Raw genomic sequence first — 18,224 nt, forward strand, 5'->3', positions numbered from 1 at the left:
AGCAAATTAAAAGGGAAGAGGAGTGAGTAAAAAATATATATATAAAGGGGAAAAAACAAGAAAAGAAAAAAGGCAAAGAAGAAAAGAAAGATTAACAGAAAAGAAAAAAAGACAACGAAAATAAAAAAGAAAATAACATAGAGAACAGGAAAAAAAGTGAAGGGATCGAAAACTTTTTTCATAGATTCCAAGATCCAAGGAAAACAGTGGCATGCACTCACGCCATCCTGGTTTCCAACCCAGAACCAATCGAGAGGAAAAAGAAGACACCCCTGATTTGGTTTTAATTCACCCCCCCCCCACCCATATCGGGATGTGTATTTATCTTGGCGAAGAAGTCCCCTCCCCCCATATTTTGTCATAATTTACCCCCCCCCCATATGCTTTGGCGAGAGGGGCCGCTTGGCTGCTTGCCAGGTAGCTCTATTATACGTGTTGTTCTCGCACTACGCACGCGCGAACGTCTATATAACCGCCAAGTGCAATATTTGAAAAAAGAAAACTCGATCTACCGGTACTACCGTTTTGCTGTTGATAAGTCCGTCGATAATTCATCAAAAACTAAAGGAACACGGGTCAGATTCGGACAGCGACTTCAAAGTCATTTGTAGAAGGCTATAACAGTAAGTTCTATAACAATTTTCTTTGATTTATTTCTCAAATTGTCTCAAAATGTTAGATGTCGTTGTACTGCCACGACATGCACGACCACTGCACTGCCACCGTCACTGCCCCGTTGGCGCTGGCCGCTGCTCTACGGGCCGGGACGTGGCTTTGACGATAGGGAGTGCTTATGGTTTATGCTTTGTATTGGCAGAGTTAAGATCGGCGAGCATTGAACAGTAATTCGCTCATATTGCCTGATGTTTATTGTCAATGTTTTACAAAAACCATCTCTGAATACATTGAATTCGTGAATGAATGATTTGTTAATGCTGTCAAGACTGTCAAAGTTTTAATTGTGAATAAATAGACCATTACTGCACACGTTAATTTACTGAAATTGAAAACTTGCCGACAAATATTGCTTTGAAATTAGGCCTATAATTTGTTGTTGTTGTTGATAGATGTTGGTAAATGAGATAAAATGGAGGTGAAACATGGTAAGGGTCCTAAAGTTTAAAAAATGATAAAGGCTACGCAGGTCTATAATAATAATAATAATTGGCATTTATATAGCGCTTTATCAATCTACGACTGTTCAAAGCGCTTTACAATTATTATTACCCGGTCACTGGATTCATAGCATTCCAAGCAGCCTGTTAGGCGCAAACTGTTAGGCGCAAACTTGCTAAACCAACCACAATGACGGTTGTTTCCTACCGGTACCCAATTAGCACCTGGGTGAGAGTGGCAAAGTGAGATTGACGCCTTTGCTACTTTGCTGTACACACCATGACCGGATATCGTTATCGATATTGTATAACTTTGCTACACTGTACACACCACTCATTGCACATACTATTTCAATGGTAAAATGTGCACTTTGTGTGTGGAACTGTGACTGGACGGAGTGACAAACGATTCCTATTCAATTTTTCTACAGAGGCTGCAATAAATATGCAGAGAAAACTGGCGCTAATGCAGTTTTGCACCGGCCGATTACCAGCATACCTCATCACCAAAACTTGTTCCCAAATGTCATGACAGGTCTCTCAGTCACATTTCGATGTTAATATACCCACCGTTTTTCAAAATATTGGGAATGGCTGTATTTAGTCTTCGATCTCGACGTCGTTGATCTAATCCGTAGACATCACTTCGCGGATCTCTCGGATTCGCCGTAATATTTATATGGACTGAAGTTAGCAACCAAATCATGCTAACATGTGGCAAACAAACTGCCAGCATGCCGCATGCGAATCTTTTGATCGCATAACTTCGGTCCATATCAACATGACGGCGAATCCAAGCGATCCGCAATATTTTGAAAAGTGGTGGGCATATTGTGTATTGATCTCAAAATGTGTGTAGACAATTCTGGTGGGGAGTTTTGCTTGAAGTTGCATGCACAACGAACAATTGTCCATAGACTGTGTACAACGGATAGATCGTCTCCGCACAGCGATTCGAAGACCGCTTGGTCAATAGCGCAGATCACGTCATGACCACGTGGTCCCAAAAATAATTCCTTTGGACTGCGTGCGGAAGTATCGATAACGATATCCGGTCATGTTGTGTACACGGTAAATGGTCTTGGTTCGTGATCGGATCGCTCCGGTATCGATCGAAAATTATCGAAACTGCAATTTCATGCATATTCACGCGACGCTCCGAAACCCGGAAGCCAATTGACTTTATGCACGTTGCGATAGACTCTACAAATTCCAAGGAACACGATGACATATAGACGCTAATTTGTAAGATTTTGACGGAAAAGCAAGAAGTATTCAAAATTCGCTTACCTGTGCGGTATCGGTGAGAAAATAGATCCTCCGAGAATACCTTTCATAATTCATATAAAATATAGGAAAATTGAAATTCTAGGTCGATTTTGGTACGAGGTGATAGGGAATTGCACACTTGTTTTGGTGGAATTCTGTGTGGGGAAACAAAAGGCTTGCACTGCGCATGCTTACTATATTTTCATTCATAAATTGGTTCTCGGCAGTGGCTGGATGACGTCATGTAATAAGCAAAAATGTACACGACCGCTACGTTCACGCTCCGCTATCCGTTGTACACAATTGTTCACTGTGAGTTCGCTGGTGTGAAACTGCATTAGTGCCGGAGGGTATTCTTAGATCCTTTCATGGGGCTAGGCATATCAATTTTTAAAGTAAATTTTATCCTCTTTTAAAGTTAAGTTTGTCCTGTGATCACATTTTATCTGTTTTTATTTATTTACTGATCAAAACTTGCCTAAAAAACGTCTGGAGTTCATCCACTGGCATATGATTGTCCATGAACGGATCCATGATTTCTCAAAGGGGGTAGTGGGGCACATTTTCCCAAGGAAACTTTAAATAACAAGCAAACCAAAAAGGAGATCCTCTTGTATGAGACAATATTTTTAATATAAATATTTGCTGTAACTTTCGAAGGGGGGGAGAACACTTGTGTAAGAAAGCCACATTTTTATCAAACACATCAACTATTGCTCTCAAGGTGGGGGCACAGGTCAAATGTGCCCACTTGGATCTGCTTCTGCGATTGTCAATACCAGAAAAATGGAATTTATGTCCTCGATTACCCTCTTGAAAATTGCTGCTCTAGAAATTTGATTTCAGATGACATAGCTATTACTAGTATAAAGCATGCACAGTTATAATACAGCCTTGTCTGAACTACGCTGAAATACTATCACATTTCGTTATCTTTATCCTAAATTCTGGGCTGGTAATCAGAGGTCCATGAAAAATATCTTTAACATTAAAGTTCTAAGATCATTATTTTTCTATTACTATATTAGTATTCTATTTTTGTTTGTATCTGCACATAAATGCAGATTTTACAACACTTAAATTGATTTTATTTCATTTTCAAAGTTTGGACGACGGATACACTGGATGATAAGGTAGATGATCCAGCCTTATCTTGGAATGACACGACGGGTGTTGAACACAGAAAACGTACCGTGTACAAGAAACAATTGGAGTTTATGAAAGGTAGGTGTGTAAAAATTTTCTTCAGTAGAAAAAAATGCAAAGCTTCATGAGATAAAACAGATTGTATTCCTGCAGTGGCATAGCTGAAAAAAAACCTTGTCAGGAATGGTAAAAAATCCTTAGAAAGGACAAATGTCATCCCTATTTAGAGGAGCACACGTCTTTTCTGACACCCCCCCGAAAAAATCAGTATGTTGGCTGAGGGGGAAGGGTGGACACTTTTTCCCCAGGTATTCATTTGTTGTGGTATTTGTCATCATTGGGGCAACCTCCCATTATATAATAGGTTATTGTCTACCCATCTATGGTTAAACATAAATTTATTTATCATATTTTACAAAATGTTTTGTTGATATTTGTTAATTGGTATCATTCAATTGAATGGTAGAGTATACTGCAAATTTCTCACTATATAAACAAATATATGAACTTCTAAAGAAAGCTTACACACATGACAAGCATTCATATTTTGAACCCTTAGCTAATATACTGTCCTTTGCATTGTTTTCATCCAATATTTCTTATTACAGCTTCAAGGAATTAATCCTGCCGGGTACCCATTCACTTCATCTGGGTCTAGTGATGCACAGTGTGGATGAAATTCGGGCTGAAGGAAAACACACCATGGCTAGGACTCAAATTCACGACCCTCTGTTTGAAAGGTGAGAGTCAGAACTACTAGACCACGACGTTCCCAGCTGATGTCATATCCCCACTTGTTCTTTTGTATTTTATTACAAGAAGTCGCGCTAATTTACATTTTGTCCTCCGAGAATTATAAAAAATGGAGTGAAAATTTATTTCAAAGACATGTCCACCCTAACAAAAAAGTTGATTTGATTAAAAAGAGAAAAATCAAACATAAAAATCGGATGAAAAATAAGAAAGGTATGACATTTTTAAGTTTCGCTCAATTTCACTTAATAGTTACATGCACATCCAGGTCGGTATGCAAATGAGGGAACTGATGACATCACTCATTCACTTTTCTTTGTTTTTTAAATATGAAATATTATAATTTTCTCCTCATTGTCCTATGAAATAAAGTTTTATTTTTATTTTTTATTGTCAAATCTGTAAAAAAATTGAAATATTGTACAATTCAAACAATGAAAACCAAAACAAAAAGTGAGGGTCTTATTTTGCATCCGATTTAGATGAAATATTTTGCATGATGCTTGCCTGATTTTCTCTGTTGATTCAAAACAATCTTTTCTGTGGTGGACTAGACCTTTAATGTGAAGATACATGTATGCATTGCTGGAAATAATGATATGATACTTGGGACATATCATACACACATGTATGAAAATATGAAATAATTATTTCATTTTATAGAATAAGCCTAACAAATATTCCTGACGATCGTGTGTACATTGGGTTAATTTTTTACCAAAATGTTGTTAAATTTCAAATTCAATAACTTTGTTATTATCAGTTTTTAATGAAATTTTCAGCATGATCCTTTTCTGATTCATTCTCTCCCTACCAAAATCTCCCCTTTTCTCATGCTTTCTTCCTATGGTCCCCTTCATTCTTCTTATAACTATGTTATATGTAAAGTGTAACCGGTCGTCCAACCAATTTGATTGAAGGGCTAGAGGTACTCGAGACTGAAAGCTATGTGATATAATTCAAAGTGTACATCAGACAAACAAAAAACACTGAAAATCTCATCCAAATTTGTTTAGGATTAACAAAGTTTTGACGAATTAAAGTTGTTTTTTTTGCTAAAACTGTTCTCTGCAAGTCCTCATGAATATACAAGATCACAATTTATATATTTTTGGTATTATATGAATTTAAATTTTGTCCAAGCTCGGTTGTAAAAAATTACGATTGACTACTGATTTACTGTGTAAGACAATATAACACAACAAAAATAGACAGAAAAGAAATAAGTGGGTATCTTGTACATATTATTTTCTATATATTTTGCAAAAAAGGTCTCTATTTTTCTTCTGTTTTTTAGTTTTCCAAATTGAATAATTTTCTTTCCTTATTTTCCTTATATTTTTTTTCTATGTGTGATATATTATTTATTTATTAATGTATCATTATTGTATTTATGATAAACTTTTGGCGTGTTTCTACAGTAAATCATTAAAAACGGTTTATCTTTTCCGGACTCGAATTACGATTGACTACTAATTTACTGTGTAAGACAATAATCTTTCTCACACATATTTAACACAACAAAAATAGACAGAAAAGAAATAAGTTGGTATCTTGTATAGATTATTTTCTATATATTTTGCAAAAAAGGTCTCTATTTTTCTTCTGTTTTTTAGTGTTCCAAATTGAATAATTTTCTTTCCTTATTTTCATTATATTTTTTTTCTATGTGTGATATATTATTTATTTCTTAATGTATCATTATTGTATTTATGATAAACTTTTGGCGTGTTTCTACAGTAAATCATTAAAAACAGTTTATCTTTTCCGGACTTGAATAACCTTATCGTTCTTAAACCAACCTGTTTCTACAGACTGAATAATCTGATTAACTTGCATTTCGCGTCGCAAATACGGTGGAAATCGGAAAATTCAACCTATAACCTCACATTGCATTTTGGTATGTCAAAAATTGCATCTCGTTAGGAAAATTTTCAAAATTCATGGTAGATCTCACTCATTGTAGCAGGTACACGTTTCACGATCAGCTGGCGAGATAAAAAACGGCCAGAATATATGTTTACTGTGAGATCGCACTTCTTGGTTCAAGCACTTAAGCCAGACACGTATGCTATTTTGCCCCGTGTTTTTACAGAAAAGTTAAACGGATTAACATGGCAATAACCACCTCTCAGAGAGATTGTTATGAGAAACCGTATTTTGCGCGATGCAATTTATCAATAAACCGCATCGCGTCTGTTTCTACAGGAAAGTTATCAGGGATTCTGGATACTTAGGCGGGTAATACCTTTTAACAATTCTATGTAGAAACATGCCATTGATATATCTTTTTAGGTGAAAAGAAAAAGGAGACCAATTTGGGAGTACTATTTTCCCCCCTTTTGGGGATATTTCATTTCTTCTAGGTGTGGTACCCTTTATTCATTTGGCCATGTGAAGGCTATCACACATTTTGAGTTTAATCTTCGAAATTTGGTGTTCATTAGTTTGTTGTCCAAACTCTGTCTTACATGTAAATTTGTTTATAGGAAGATTAACATAATATTTATGTGGAGTGCAATCATTGATCTCTTGTGGAGTCGCACAGTCACATGTATTCATAATATGGTGCTTTTATGCCATACCTGTCAATACTCTTTTGTACTTGAACTTATTAGTAAAAAAATGTTTATTAATGTCGTTGACAGCAATTACACACAACAGATTTAACATCAAGTTTATTGTATTACAAGTATCAGGTTTGTATGCAGAACAGTGGTTTTGCCAAGTACTCAATCCATGTAAAAAGCAATATGAGAGAACAGGTTTATTCTTGGAAATGTTAGCCTTCATTTGTTGTGTTTTTCAATCAAACTCTGTCTTGATGCATGTTTACTTTTAGATAACAAGATTGACAGAGTATAGATATCAACGAGTAGCTAAGTCATATATATTAATAACTTATGTGCTTTAATTATAAAGTCTATACTTGTGAATACTCTGTGCCATTTATGCTGTACTTAAACTTCTTATAGTAAAAACATTTTATTGACGTTCTTGAAATAAGTAACTGTTTTCATTTTTTTTCTTGTGTATACTTATTCCATTCTTAAGCCTACCACTAACCCCAGAGATATGCTGTTCACCAATGGTCTACCATTCACTGTACTTTATTGGCCTACTATACATTGCACATCGTTGTTCTACTGTCTACCATTCAGTGTAAACCATTGGTCTACCATTGAACTTGTGGTCTATAGTGTATGACCAATGGTGTTATTTGAATGGTTGACTAATAGTATAGTGTGTATGACAGTGTTGTATGGTAAATGGTAGGTCAATGGTGTACGGTGTATGGTAAGCCAATGGTGTATGGTAAGCCTATGGTGTACGGTGAATAGTAGTTCAATGGTGTATGGTAGGCCAATGGTGTACTGTAAATGGTAGGTCAATGGTATACGGTGTATGGTAGAATGGTGTAAAGTGAATGGTCAATCAATGGTGAATGGTGTGTGGTGTACGACGAATGGTAGTTGAATGGTGTATGGTGAGCGGTGAATGGTGTACGACGAATGGTACTTGAATGGTGTATGGTGAGCAGTGAATGGTACACGAATGGTGTACGGCGAATGGTACGCGAATGGTGTACAGTGAATGGTGAACGATGAATGGTACGCGGATGGTGAATTGTACACGAATGGTGAATGGTACACGAATGGTGAATGGTACACGAATGGTGTATGTTGAATGGTAGGCGAATGGTGTATGGTGAATGGTGTAAGGTAATTGGTAGGCCAATGGTGTCCAGTGAATGGTGGCTGAATGGTAAATGGTAGGCCAGTGAATGGTGGCTGAATGGTGAATGGTGGTCAATGGTAAACCTGTCTATAGTGGCCATATGGTAGATCAATGGTGAATGGTGTTTGATCAATGGTATATGAATGGTAAATGGTGCTCATGAATATGGTAATAGTAAGGTCCGAATTATTTAAATTAGTTTGAATGGTATACCATTGAGGCTTGAATGGTATACCATTGGTGTATGGTGGGTGCTGTGCGAATGGTATTCCAATGGTATATCAATGGTGTATGATAAATGGTAGTCAATGGTATACCATTCAATTTTTTTTATAAGGGTAAGCTGAATGCTGAGGTGGAATCAACATGAAAGTTGGATATTACGGATATGACGGTGGATCCAAAAATATGGTCTTATTACGGTACATTTAACGTCAGGATTAAGGGTAAGTGATGAACGAAAATCAAATTGAATGCTTGACAATAAATAAGAGAGAGAAAGAGAGAGAGGGGGAGAGAGAGGCACATGTTCTAAAGATAACAATGTCCCGAAGAATGCACGGTTGTATCATGGAGCTAACAGCTCTATGGTTGTATACACGCGTACACATTTTCACCGCTCTTACCGAGTGTTCGCACACATACATAAGGGTCTGAAAGCAGCCGAGAAAGACTACACAGGGCGAAGGTTTTCAGCGGTGATTCACGCTTCGGTGAACGCAACTATCTCGAAAAAGGGACGTTTCAAACGATCTCGGAAAAGCGGGAGTTTCCCTGACTGGCGGACGAAGAGGTTGATATGGTCTATGAGGAAATTGCTAAACTACTTGATGAAGACAAAGCAAATTTTACTATAGTTAGGGGAGATTTCAATGCTAATGTTGGTAAAAGGGAAGATAATAGTGAGATGATGCTAGGTAAATTTGGAATAGGCACTAGGAATGATAGGGGAGATCGTCTACTGGAATTTGCTTCAAGCAGAGGTCTTAAGGTAATGAACTCTTTCTTCAAGAAAAAGGAACATCGAAAATGGACTTGGCAAAGCCCAAATGGCACTACCAGGAACGAAATCGATTTTATTCTCACAAACAGACCGGACATCATTACAGACGTTTCCGTGCTAAATCGTTTCAATACTGGAAGTGACCACAGGCTTGTGAGAGCTAAAATGCATGCCAATTTCAAGCTAGAAAGAAGTAAACTAATAAGGAAGAAGAATGCCAGCCTAAATGTGGACAAACTTAAACAACGTAAGGATGAGTTTCAACTACAGCTAAGGAACAGATTATAAGTGCTTCAGGATGAAGTAAACCAGGAAGATATAAATGATATCTATAATAAATTTTCTCACACTGTCCAAACTTGTGCTCTTGAGATAGCAGGTAAAAGGGAAAATCAAACAACTGACAAGATCACAAAGGAGACACTCGATCTGATGGGAAAAAGGAGACAGATGAAGGTATCAACACAGAAGGATAGCATAGAGTATACAGAATTGTGTAAAACAATAAGAAAACGTATGAAAAGTGAAATTCGCAGCTTCAACATAAAGAAAGTCCAAGAGACCATAACAAATAATAGCAGCTATAAAGCAACCAAACGTAAACTCTCCAGTGGGAAATCACAACTGATAGCTATTAAAGGGGAGGATGGAAGTGTTATTTATGACAGAGACCAGATAATTAATCATGTGAAGATTTTCTTTCAACACTTGTACTCCAGCAAGGTCCATGTTGATGCACCAATCATTGCTCTAGATGCAGATGAGGACATAACTCCAGTAGGAGTAGATGAGGTTGCTAAAGCCTTACAAGAAATGAAGCGTGGTAAAGCACCAGGCAGCGATGAGGTGCTGGTGGATGTCCTTAAAGATGGAGGCGATGTCATCTTAGAACAGCTGGCCAAGCTGTTTACACTCTGTTTAGTAAAAACACAAACACCAGACAGCTGGAACAATGCAATCATAATCCTCATCCACAAGAAAGGAGACATAAAGGATATTAAAAACTATAGGCCAATTAGCTTACTTTCAAACACCTACAAATTATTTACAAAAGTTCTAACAAACAGAATCACTGGAACTCTAGATTTTAATCAACCGAGGGAACAAGCCGGATTCAGAAGTGGTTTCTCTACTACAGACCATCTCCACACACTAAACCAATTATTAGAGAAGACTTGCGAATACAGACAACCCTTGTGTGTGGCATTTGTAGACTTTGCACAAGCTTTTGATAGTGTAGAATTTCAGGCAGTAATAACAGCCTTACAGGTACAAGGTGTGCACCATAGCTACATTAAACTAATTCAGGAAATGTATAGCCAAGCAACTGCAACCATTTACCTGCACAAAGACAGTGATGAATTCCCCATTAACAGAGGAGTGCGACAGGGAGATACTATTTCACCCAAACTGTTCAACGCTGCACTGGAGGAAATAATACATAAAATATACTGGGAAAGTACAGGGCTAAACATTGATGGCGAGTGTCTCCATCACCTAAGGTTTGCTGATGATATCATTCTAATCACTGATGATGGCCTCAAGCTAGAAAATATGCGTAACGATCTCATCACTGTAAGTAACAAAGTAGGGCTGAAGATCAACATGAAAAAGACAAAAGTAATGTTCAACAAATTTGCTACGGAGCAAAGAATCATAATGGATAATTCTGAAATCGAGAGAGTAGATCATTATATCTACCTTGGGCAACATGTCAGAATGGATCATGAACAACTGGAAGAAGTTAAAAGGAGGACAAGAGCTGGATGGATCGCTTTTGGGAATTTCAATGACATTATGAAGAGCAATATGCCAATTTGCCTTAAAAGAAAAGTCTTTAATCAATGTGTTATACCGGCAATGACCTATGGTTCCGAAACCTGGTCTGTAACAAAGAAAATGGAACAGAAATTAAAAACCACTCAACACAGTATGGAACGTATAATGCTAGGGATATCAAAACGCGATAGGAAAACCATACAATGGATTAGGAACCAGACTAAAGTAATAGACATAATCAAAGCAATTAAATCGATGAAATGGAGATGGGCTGGCCACCTTGCAAGATCACATGATAATAGGTGGACCAAACGCATCACAGAATGGAGACCATGGCTAGGATCACGAAATCGGGGTAGACAGAAATTGAGATGGAGTGACGAGCTCACAAAATTCATTGGTATAAATTGGATTGCGTCAGCACAAGACAAGCACCTTTGGCACCAACTTGAGGAGGCCTTCGCCCTGCAGTGGGCTGAACATGGCTGATATGATGATGATGATGAATTGTGACTATTGTCAGTGAATTAAAACAAAATCTATCGAGGGATTGATTTTTAATGATTTTTTGATGAGCTATGAAATAACACGTGAGTGAATGGGGGTCTGTAATACTCAGGTGAGTCCCTTTCTGTATCGTTCTTTTCAGTTACCTATATGCCAGCGATAAGCGCCGAGACCGGATGAGGTCACTAGCGACATGATCGGATTTTTTTTTTACTTGTGATGAAAGTCATGATTCAAGAAGCAATTATTTACTGTTTCTCCAAAATTACAGGTAATCAAATTCGCTTTTAAAACAATCATCATCATCACATAAATATTAAAAAGTTCAAAGCTATTTCACTTCGGTAAAGTTTGGCGTTAGTGCATTGTTATTTCGGGTAATCTTCGATCACAAATCACCTTTATCTATACCATACGTCTATCAGCGAGACTGGTGGGTGCAGTATATGGGTGTAGACACGGACTCTCGCATATTAGCTAACTTGCACCTCGATGGTATTTCGAGGTGTACGCTCGTATTGTACACCCTATTTGTACCGGGATTTCTTAGTGTGTAGGGTAAATTTAATCAGATTTCTCATCATTTTATAGGATTATTTAGATCATTACCCCCCTCCCCAACCCTCGTAAGCCATTTTTTTCTTTCTTTTAAGATAGTTCCCCTTTCGAAAAAAGGTGCCCCTTTTCCAGTGCCCCTTCCCCCCCAAAAAAAAAAATTTTAACGTCAATCCGCCACTCTTGATTAATAGGATTATGACTTAATTTGCATCTTGATTCATATTTCAGTCATGTCTTATTTAAAGCGCAATTCAAAATACGTCATAGCAAAGAATATCAATACTGAATATCCAGGCATAAATATTGATTTAAATTATTCAAGAGAAAATACATTTTCTGGTCATAAAAATATGACACGCCATGTTGCTGAGCTTAACGGACGTGTTTTGTCCGAGCTCTCTACTTATCTCCCGAACTCATTTGAATTATCATCGACATTGAGCCTTTCTTTCCTCGTATTTGACTTTCAATCTTCATTTTGATATTAAACATGATGAAAGCATAGAGCTATGATGAAAGTTAGCAGAGCACCAGTTACATAAGGACTCAAACCGCAAATAAATCCACCAAATCTGTCAGGAAAACTACCTCGCTGAGTGACCTGTCGGCGGATACTTCTGCGAACTCTGAAAATGCCACGTACACTCCTGACCGCGCCCCAATTAATGTCCGGTGAGCGGACCTTTCCCCGCGGACCTAGTTGCGATGCTAACTAGCATGAAAGAAGCGGCTGACAGGAGCACGGAGAAGCTAAATGCTAAGCTTGACCTAGTGATTGGTGAGATGTCAACACTAAAACGCGACCTATTGCAAATCAAGAACACAGTTTCTGAACTTTAAGTCTGTGTGCATCACACTTCAGAGAGAATTAATGACGTTGAAGAAAAAGAATTGCCAGAAATGATTCAGCATGTTGACCAGGTGAAGAGAGATTTAGAAGAAAAGCTATTACAATACGAGATACACGACCGGAAATTGAACCTCCTCTTTTATGGTGTTCCGAAAGCTGTCAACGAGGACGTCTACAAGGTGTGCTACGGTGTCATGTCTTTACTGCATGACGTAACCCCGGATGAAACCCTCCACACGATCCCCCTTGTCAACGCCCACAGGTAGCTACCACGCCGGAAGACCGCCGCAGCCGTAGGCGCTGAAGGTAGGGAGCAGAGGGACGCCCCAGACCCCATCATTGCCCGATTTGGCCGGATGAACGACCGGGAGAGAGTTCTGCGTGCATCGCAGCGGCCGCGACCCACCCCGTCGGCTGACGCCTATTCGACACCTCGCATCACCGTCCGCACCGACTTACCGCCGGCGATGAAGCGGGAACGCGGCAGGCTGGCGTCAATCGCGTATCACCTACGGAAGGAGAAAAACATGTCCACGCGAATCATCGTCAATGGAACGTGAGTAATCCTACAGACGTGACCCGGCGCAAGGGACACCGGACCACTGCATCCCTGGACCGAATCGAAGTAGCTCTTTCCCCGATTTCAATGTCTTCTTAAAAAACGGAACCGCAAGGCAAACTGCCATCATTCATTTTCTATTAATTCACCATGATTTGCCTTTGAACATGACACTGACATTCAAAACTTTCTTATTGCAATTCATGAATTATGCTGACTTATAAATTTTGCATGTTAAATTCGGGTGTCGAATACTGTACTCGCATATTACTCGCATACTAGTTCATTCTGCAGCGATTCAATCACTTGCCGATATAAATATCGTTTGGAAGTAATATGCCATGTAATGAACTAAGAACCAACAATTATTTGGAAAATGAAAATCTTGTTTCATTCATTCAAATAAGTATGTTTTTATCATTATGGTGTTGCAAGTATATAGTGCGACCCTCTCATTTTGCATTTTTAGTAACGGAGAACATTGATATCATTGTCTGGGTACCTTTTAATTGATATTTTGCCAGCTACGTACGGCATGCATGGTGCTATGCATACGCATGATCTGGATTCCACGATTTCAGTGTCTTCTTATAAAATGGAACCGCAAGATAAACTGCCATCATTACTTTCTATTAATTTACCATGATTTGCCTTTGAGCACGACACTGACATTCAAAACTTTCTTATTGCAATTCAAGAATTATGCAGACTTACAAATTTTGCATGTTAAACTCGGGTGTCGAATATACTATTCTCGCATACTTATGTTCATCCTGCAGTGATTCTTGATGATATAAATATCGTTTGGCCATGTAAGAACCAACATTTGTTTTTAAAGTGAAAATCTTGTTTCATTCATATAAGTATGTTTTTTATTCATTCTGGTGTTTGCAAGTGTAGTGCGGCCGTCTCATTTTGCATTTTCAGTAATGAAGAACATTGATATCATTATCGGGGTACCGTTAAATTGACATTTTTGCCAGCTACGGCATGGTGCTACGCAAACCCATGATCTGGGTAAGTTTAAATTGGTATTTTTTGCCAGCTAGTTTGGTGCTACGCGTACCCATGATCTGGATTCCATGATTTCAGTGTCTTCTTATAAAATGGAACCGCAAGATAAACTGCCATCATTCACTTTCTATTAATTTACCATGATTTGCCTTTGAGCATGACACTGACATTCAAAACTTTCTTATTGCAATTCAAGAATTATGCAGACTTACAAATTTTGCATGTTAAACTCGGGTGTCGAATACTATACTCGCACTATACTCGCATACTTATGTTCGTCCTGCAGTGATTCAATCACTTGATAATGGCCATGCGTTTTGAGTTGGGCCCATTTCCGTTACAACTCAAATTTTCTTCGAAAATCGCACCATTTTATAAAATTGTATTTTTTTTCTTATGTTTGACATCCTTTACCCATAAAAGTATATATATTCTGAAAGGAAAATGTCTGAGGAATTCAAAAATGCAATCAGAAAAGGCATAGGGTAATGTCATAAAAAGTTAAAGGTCAAAATATGTGGAAAACTGTGAAAAAAACATACTTCCCAATAAATCTGAGAATCAGATAAACTTTACACCCTATAGGGAAATAACATGCATATTTCAACTCTTTAGAGTGAGACCTTTCCAGTGATATATAACTTGTTGGGGATAACTCTACCAAAATAACTGGGCGCAATCGTCTTTTGAGACCAAATTTCACATCACAATTTTTGCGGGTTAATATGTATCAATGCTTGATTTACCCCTAAAATATTAATCAGTCTTGCCTTTAGTTGCATAAATACACTTGCAAACACTAACCAGTATATTATAATATATTTACTGTGGTTATTATGAATAAAAAATGATTTTCATTTGACTCAAATTGTGGGATTCGTCACCTCTTGGCTCAAAGACCGGTGGACCACAGGTTGACAACTGAGAGTCAGGTTTAACATATAGGAAAAATGTGAATGCACAATGAAAAGTTCTCATTACTGCTTGAGCTTATTTAAAATTAGTGTAAACAAAAACAACTGACAAGTTATAAATTTTTCATTAATTAAGATTGCATAAAAGGTGTATTTATATCTATTATGTTACCAGAGTAATCTGAAGATTCTGACACAAAGTTATCACTATCAGTCTACGCTGTCAATATTGAAACCATGAGGTCATAATTATTAAAACAATAGATTGATTTATCTCTGAAGCCTTTAATTAGTTTGTGCTTTTCTATTTGAAATTTATGCAGCTTCTAAATTTTATTCAAGGTGTAACCCACAACTGTATTTTATCTCTCCTCATTTCCTATACATCAGACAGTCAGAATATCAATCATGTTAATTTCATGTTTTTACATCAATTAATTATATTAATTAGCTTAATTAGGTATCCTTTAAACTGAAAAGTTCAAATTTGACCCACTTATGATTGAAGAATAAGCTAGTGAGCCCCAAAACTATTACATATTTAAGTACTGTGATGTTACACATTTAGTTTCTTAATGAAATTAAAATTTATGCTCCCCTCGTCATGCTCCCCTCGTCTACCACCATGCAAAAATGGCCAATTGATGTTACATAATTGCTAATTACTGGTAAACGAAGTAATCTCAAGTATTTCTTTTTCTTTTAAGTAATTGGTATAAAGATTCCCTTTAATATGATACCAAATATACCCATGTAGCACATGTATTTCAAGTTTTATACCATTAATTATTACTGTGCTTGTCGTGCAAATGTAACGATACCACCTATTTGCGGGCCCAACTTAAAACGCATGGCCTAATATAAATATCGTTCGGCCATGTACGAACCAACAGTTATTTCTAAAGTGAAAATCTTGTTTCATTCATATAAGTATGTTTTTTTATTCATTATGGTATTTGCAAGTATATAGTGTGGCCCTCTCATTTTGCATTTTGCATTTTCAGTAATGGAGAACATTGATATCATTATCAGGGTGCCGTTAAATTGACATTTTTGCCAGCTACGGCATGGTGCTACGCATACCCATGATCTGGGTAAGTTTAAATTGGTATTTTTTGCCAGCTAGTTTGGTGCTACGCGTACCCATGATCTGGATTCCACGATTTCAGTGTCTTCTTATAAAATGCAACTGCAAGATAAACTGCCATCATTCCCTTTCTATTAATTTACCATGATTTGCCTTTGAGCATGACACTGACATTCAAAACTTTCTTATTGCAATTCAAGAATTTGCAGACTTACAAATTTTGCATGCTAAAATCGGGTGTCGAATACTATACTCGTACTATACTCTCATACTTATGTTCATTCTGCAGTGCTTTAATTACTTGCTGATATAAATATCGTTTGAGTGTAATATGCCATGTAAGAACCAACAATTATTTGGAAAGTGAAAATCGTGCTTCATTCATATAAGTATGTTTTTATCATTCCGGTGTTTGCGGCCGTCTCATTTTGCATTTTCAGTAATGGAGAACATTGATATCATTAACTGGGTACCTTTAAATTGATATTTTTTGCCAGCTAGGGCATGGTGCTACACATACCCAGGAATATGACTTTTGAAATCGCTATTCAAAAATGAGATCTGTAACTGATTGTAAATACAAATATGACATAAGTATAGTGCCTCATAATATGCAACGAACAACTCTGAATAATCTTTCCTCTTTTCCATATTTTATTGACTACAGTTCATGAATGTATGTTGTCCGTGAATGGATACTGGTATTATGTTGCATGCATTGAAGCATACCGTGTAATGCAGAAATTTTTGTGTCTCAAACACCAGTTGGTGTGACCCATTCGCAATGATTGAACGAGCGATTGGTTTATCCTTTTTTTAAACCCAAATAATGGATGTTTTTGTGCTTCATGTATGTTATCCGTGAATGGATTTGGGTATACACGTTATATTGCATGTTTTGAATCAGTATACCGATTAAAGCAGCCTGTTTATTTACTCAATCTCTTTCAACTTTCATCATCATCATCATCATATCAGCCATGTTCAGCCCACTGCAGGGCGAAGGCCTCCTCAAGTTGGTGCCAAAGGTGCTTGTCTTGTGCTGACGCAATCCAATTTATACCAATGAATTTTGTGAGCTCGTCACTCCATCTCAATTTCTGTCTACCCCGATTTCGTGATCCTAGCCATGGTCTCCATTCTGTGATGCGTTTGGTCCACCTATTATCATGTGATCTTGCAAGGTGGCCAGCCCATCTCCATTTCATTGATTTAATTGCTTTGATTATGTCTATTACTTTAGTCTGGTTCCTAATCCATTGTATGGTTTTCCTATCACGTTTTGATATCCCTAGCATTATACGTTCCATACTGTGTTGAGTGGTTTTTAATTTCTGTTCCATTTTCTTTGTTACAGACCAGGTTTCGGAACCATAGGTCATTGCCGGTATAACACATTGATTAAAGACTTTTCTTTTAAGGCAAATTGGCATATTGCTCTTCATAATGTCATTGAAATTCCCAAAAGCGATCCATCCAGCTCTTGTCCTCCTTTTAACTTCTTCCAGTTGTTCATGATCCATTCTGACATGTTGCCCAAGGTAGATATAATGATCTACTCTCTCGATTTCAGAATTATCCATTATGATTCTTTGCTCCGTAGCAAATTTGTTGAACATTACTTTTGTCTTTTTCATGTTGATCTTCAGCCCTACTTTGTTACTTTCAGTGTTGAGATCGTTAAGCATATTTTCTAGCTTGAGGCCATCATCAGTGATTAGAATGATATCATCGGCAAACCTTAGGTGATGGCGACACTCGCCATCAATGTTTAGCCCTGTACTTTCCCAGTCTATTTTACGTATTATTTCCTCCAGTGCAGCGTTGAACAGTTTGGGTGAAATAGTATCTCCCTGTCGCACTCCTCTGTTAATGGGGAATTTATCACTGTCTTTGTGCAGTTGAATGGTTGCAGTTGCTTGGCTATACATT

General features: G+C 37.5%; 1 long non-coding RNA gene across 1 annotated transcript; it reads left to right on the forward strand.

The window, feature by feature from the left end:
- The first annotated feature begins 582 nt into the window (after positions 1-582).
- On the forward strand, positions 583-4,153 carry LOC121406460. Its single transcript, XR_005968815.1, has 3 exons — positions 583-623; positions 3,489-3,608; positions 4,139-4,153. It is a non-coding gene; the product is annotated as an uncharacterized LOC121406460 (long non-coding RNA).
- The last annotated feature ends 14,071 nt before the right edge of the window (positions 4,154-18,224 follow it).

The sequence above is a fragment of the Lytechinus variegatus genome, chromosome 1, assembly GCF_018143015.1.
Source record: "Lytechinus variegatus isolate NC3 chromosome 1, Lvar_3.0, whole genome shotgun sequence".
Classification (NCBI taxonomy): domain Eukaryota; kingdom Metazoa; phylum Echinodermata; class Echinoidea; order Temnopleuroida; family Toxopneustidae; genus Lytechinus; species Lytechinus variegatus.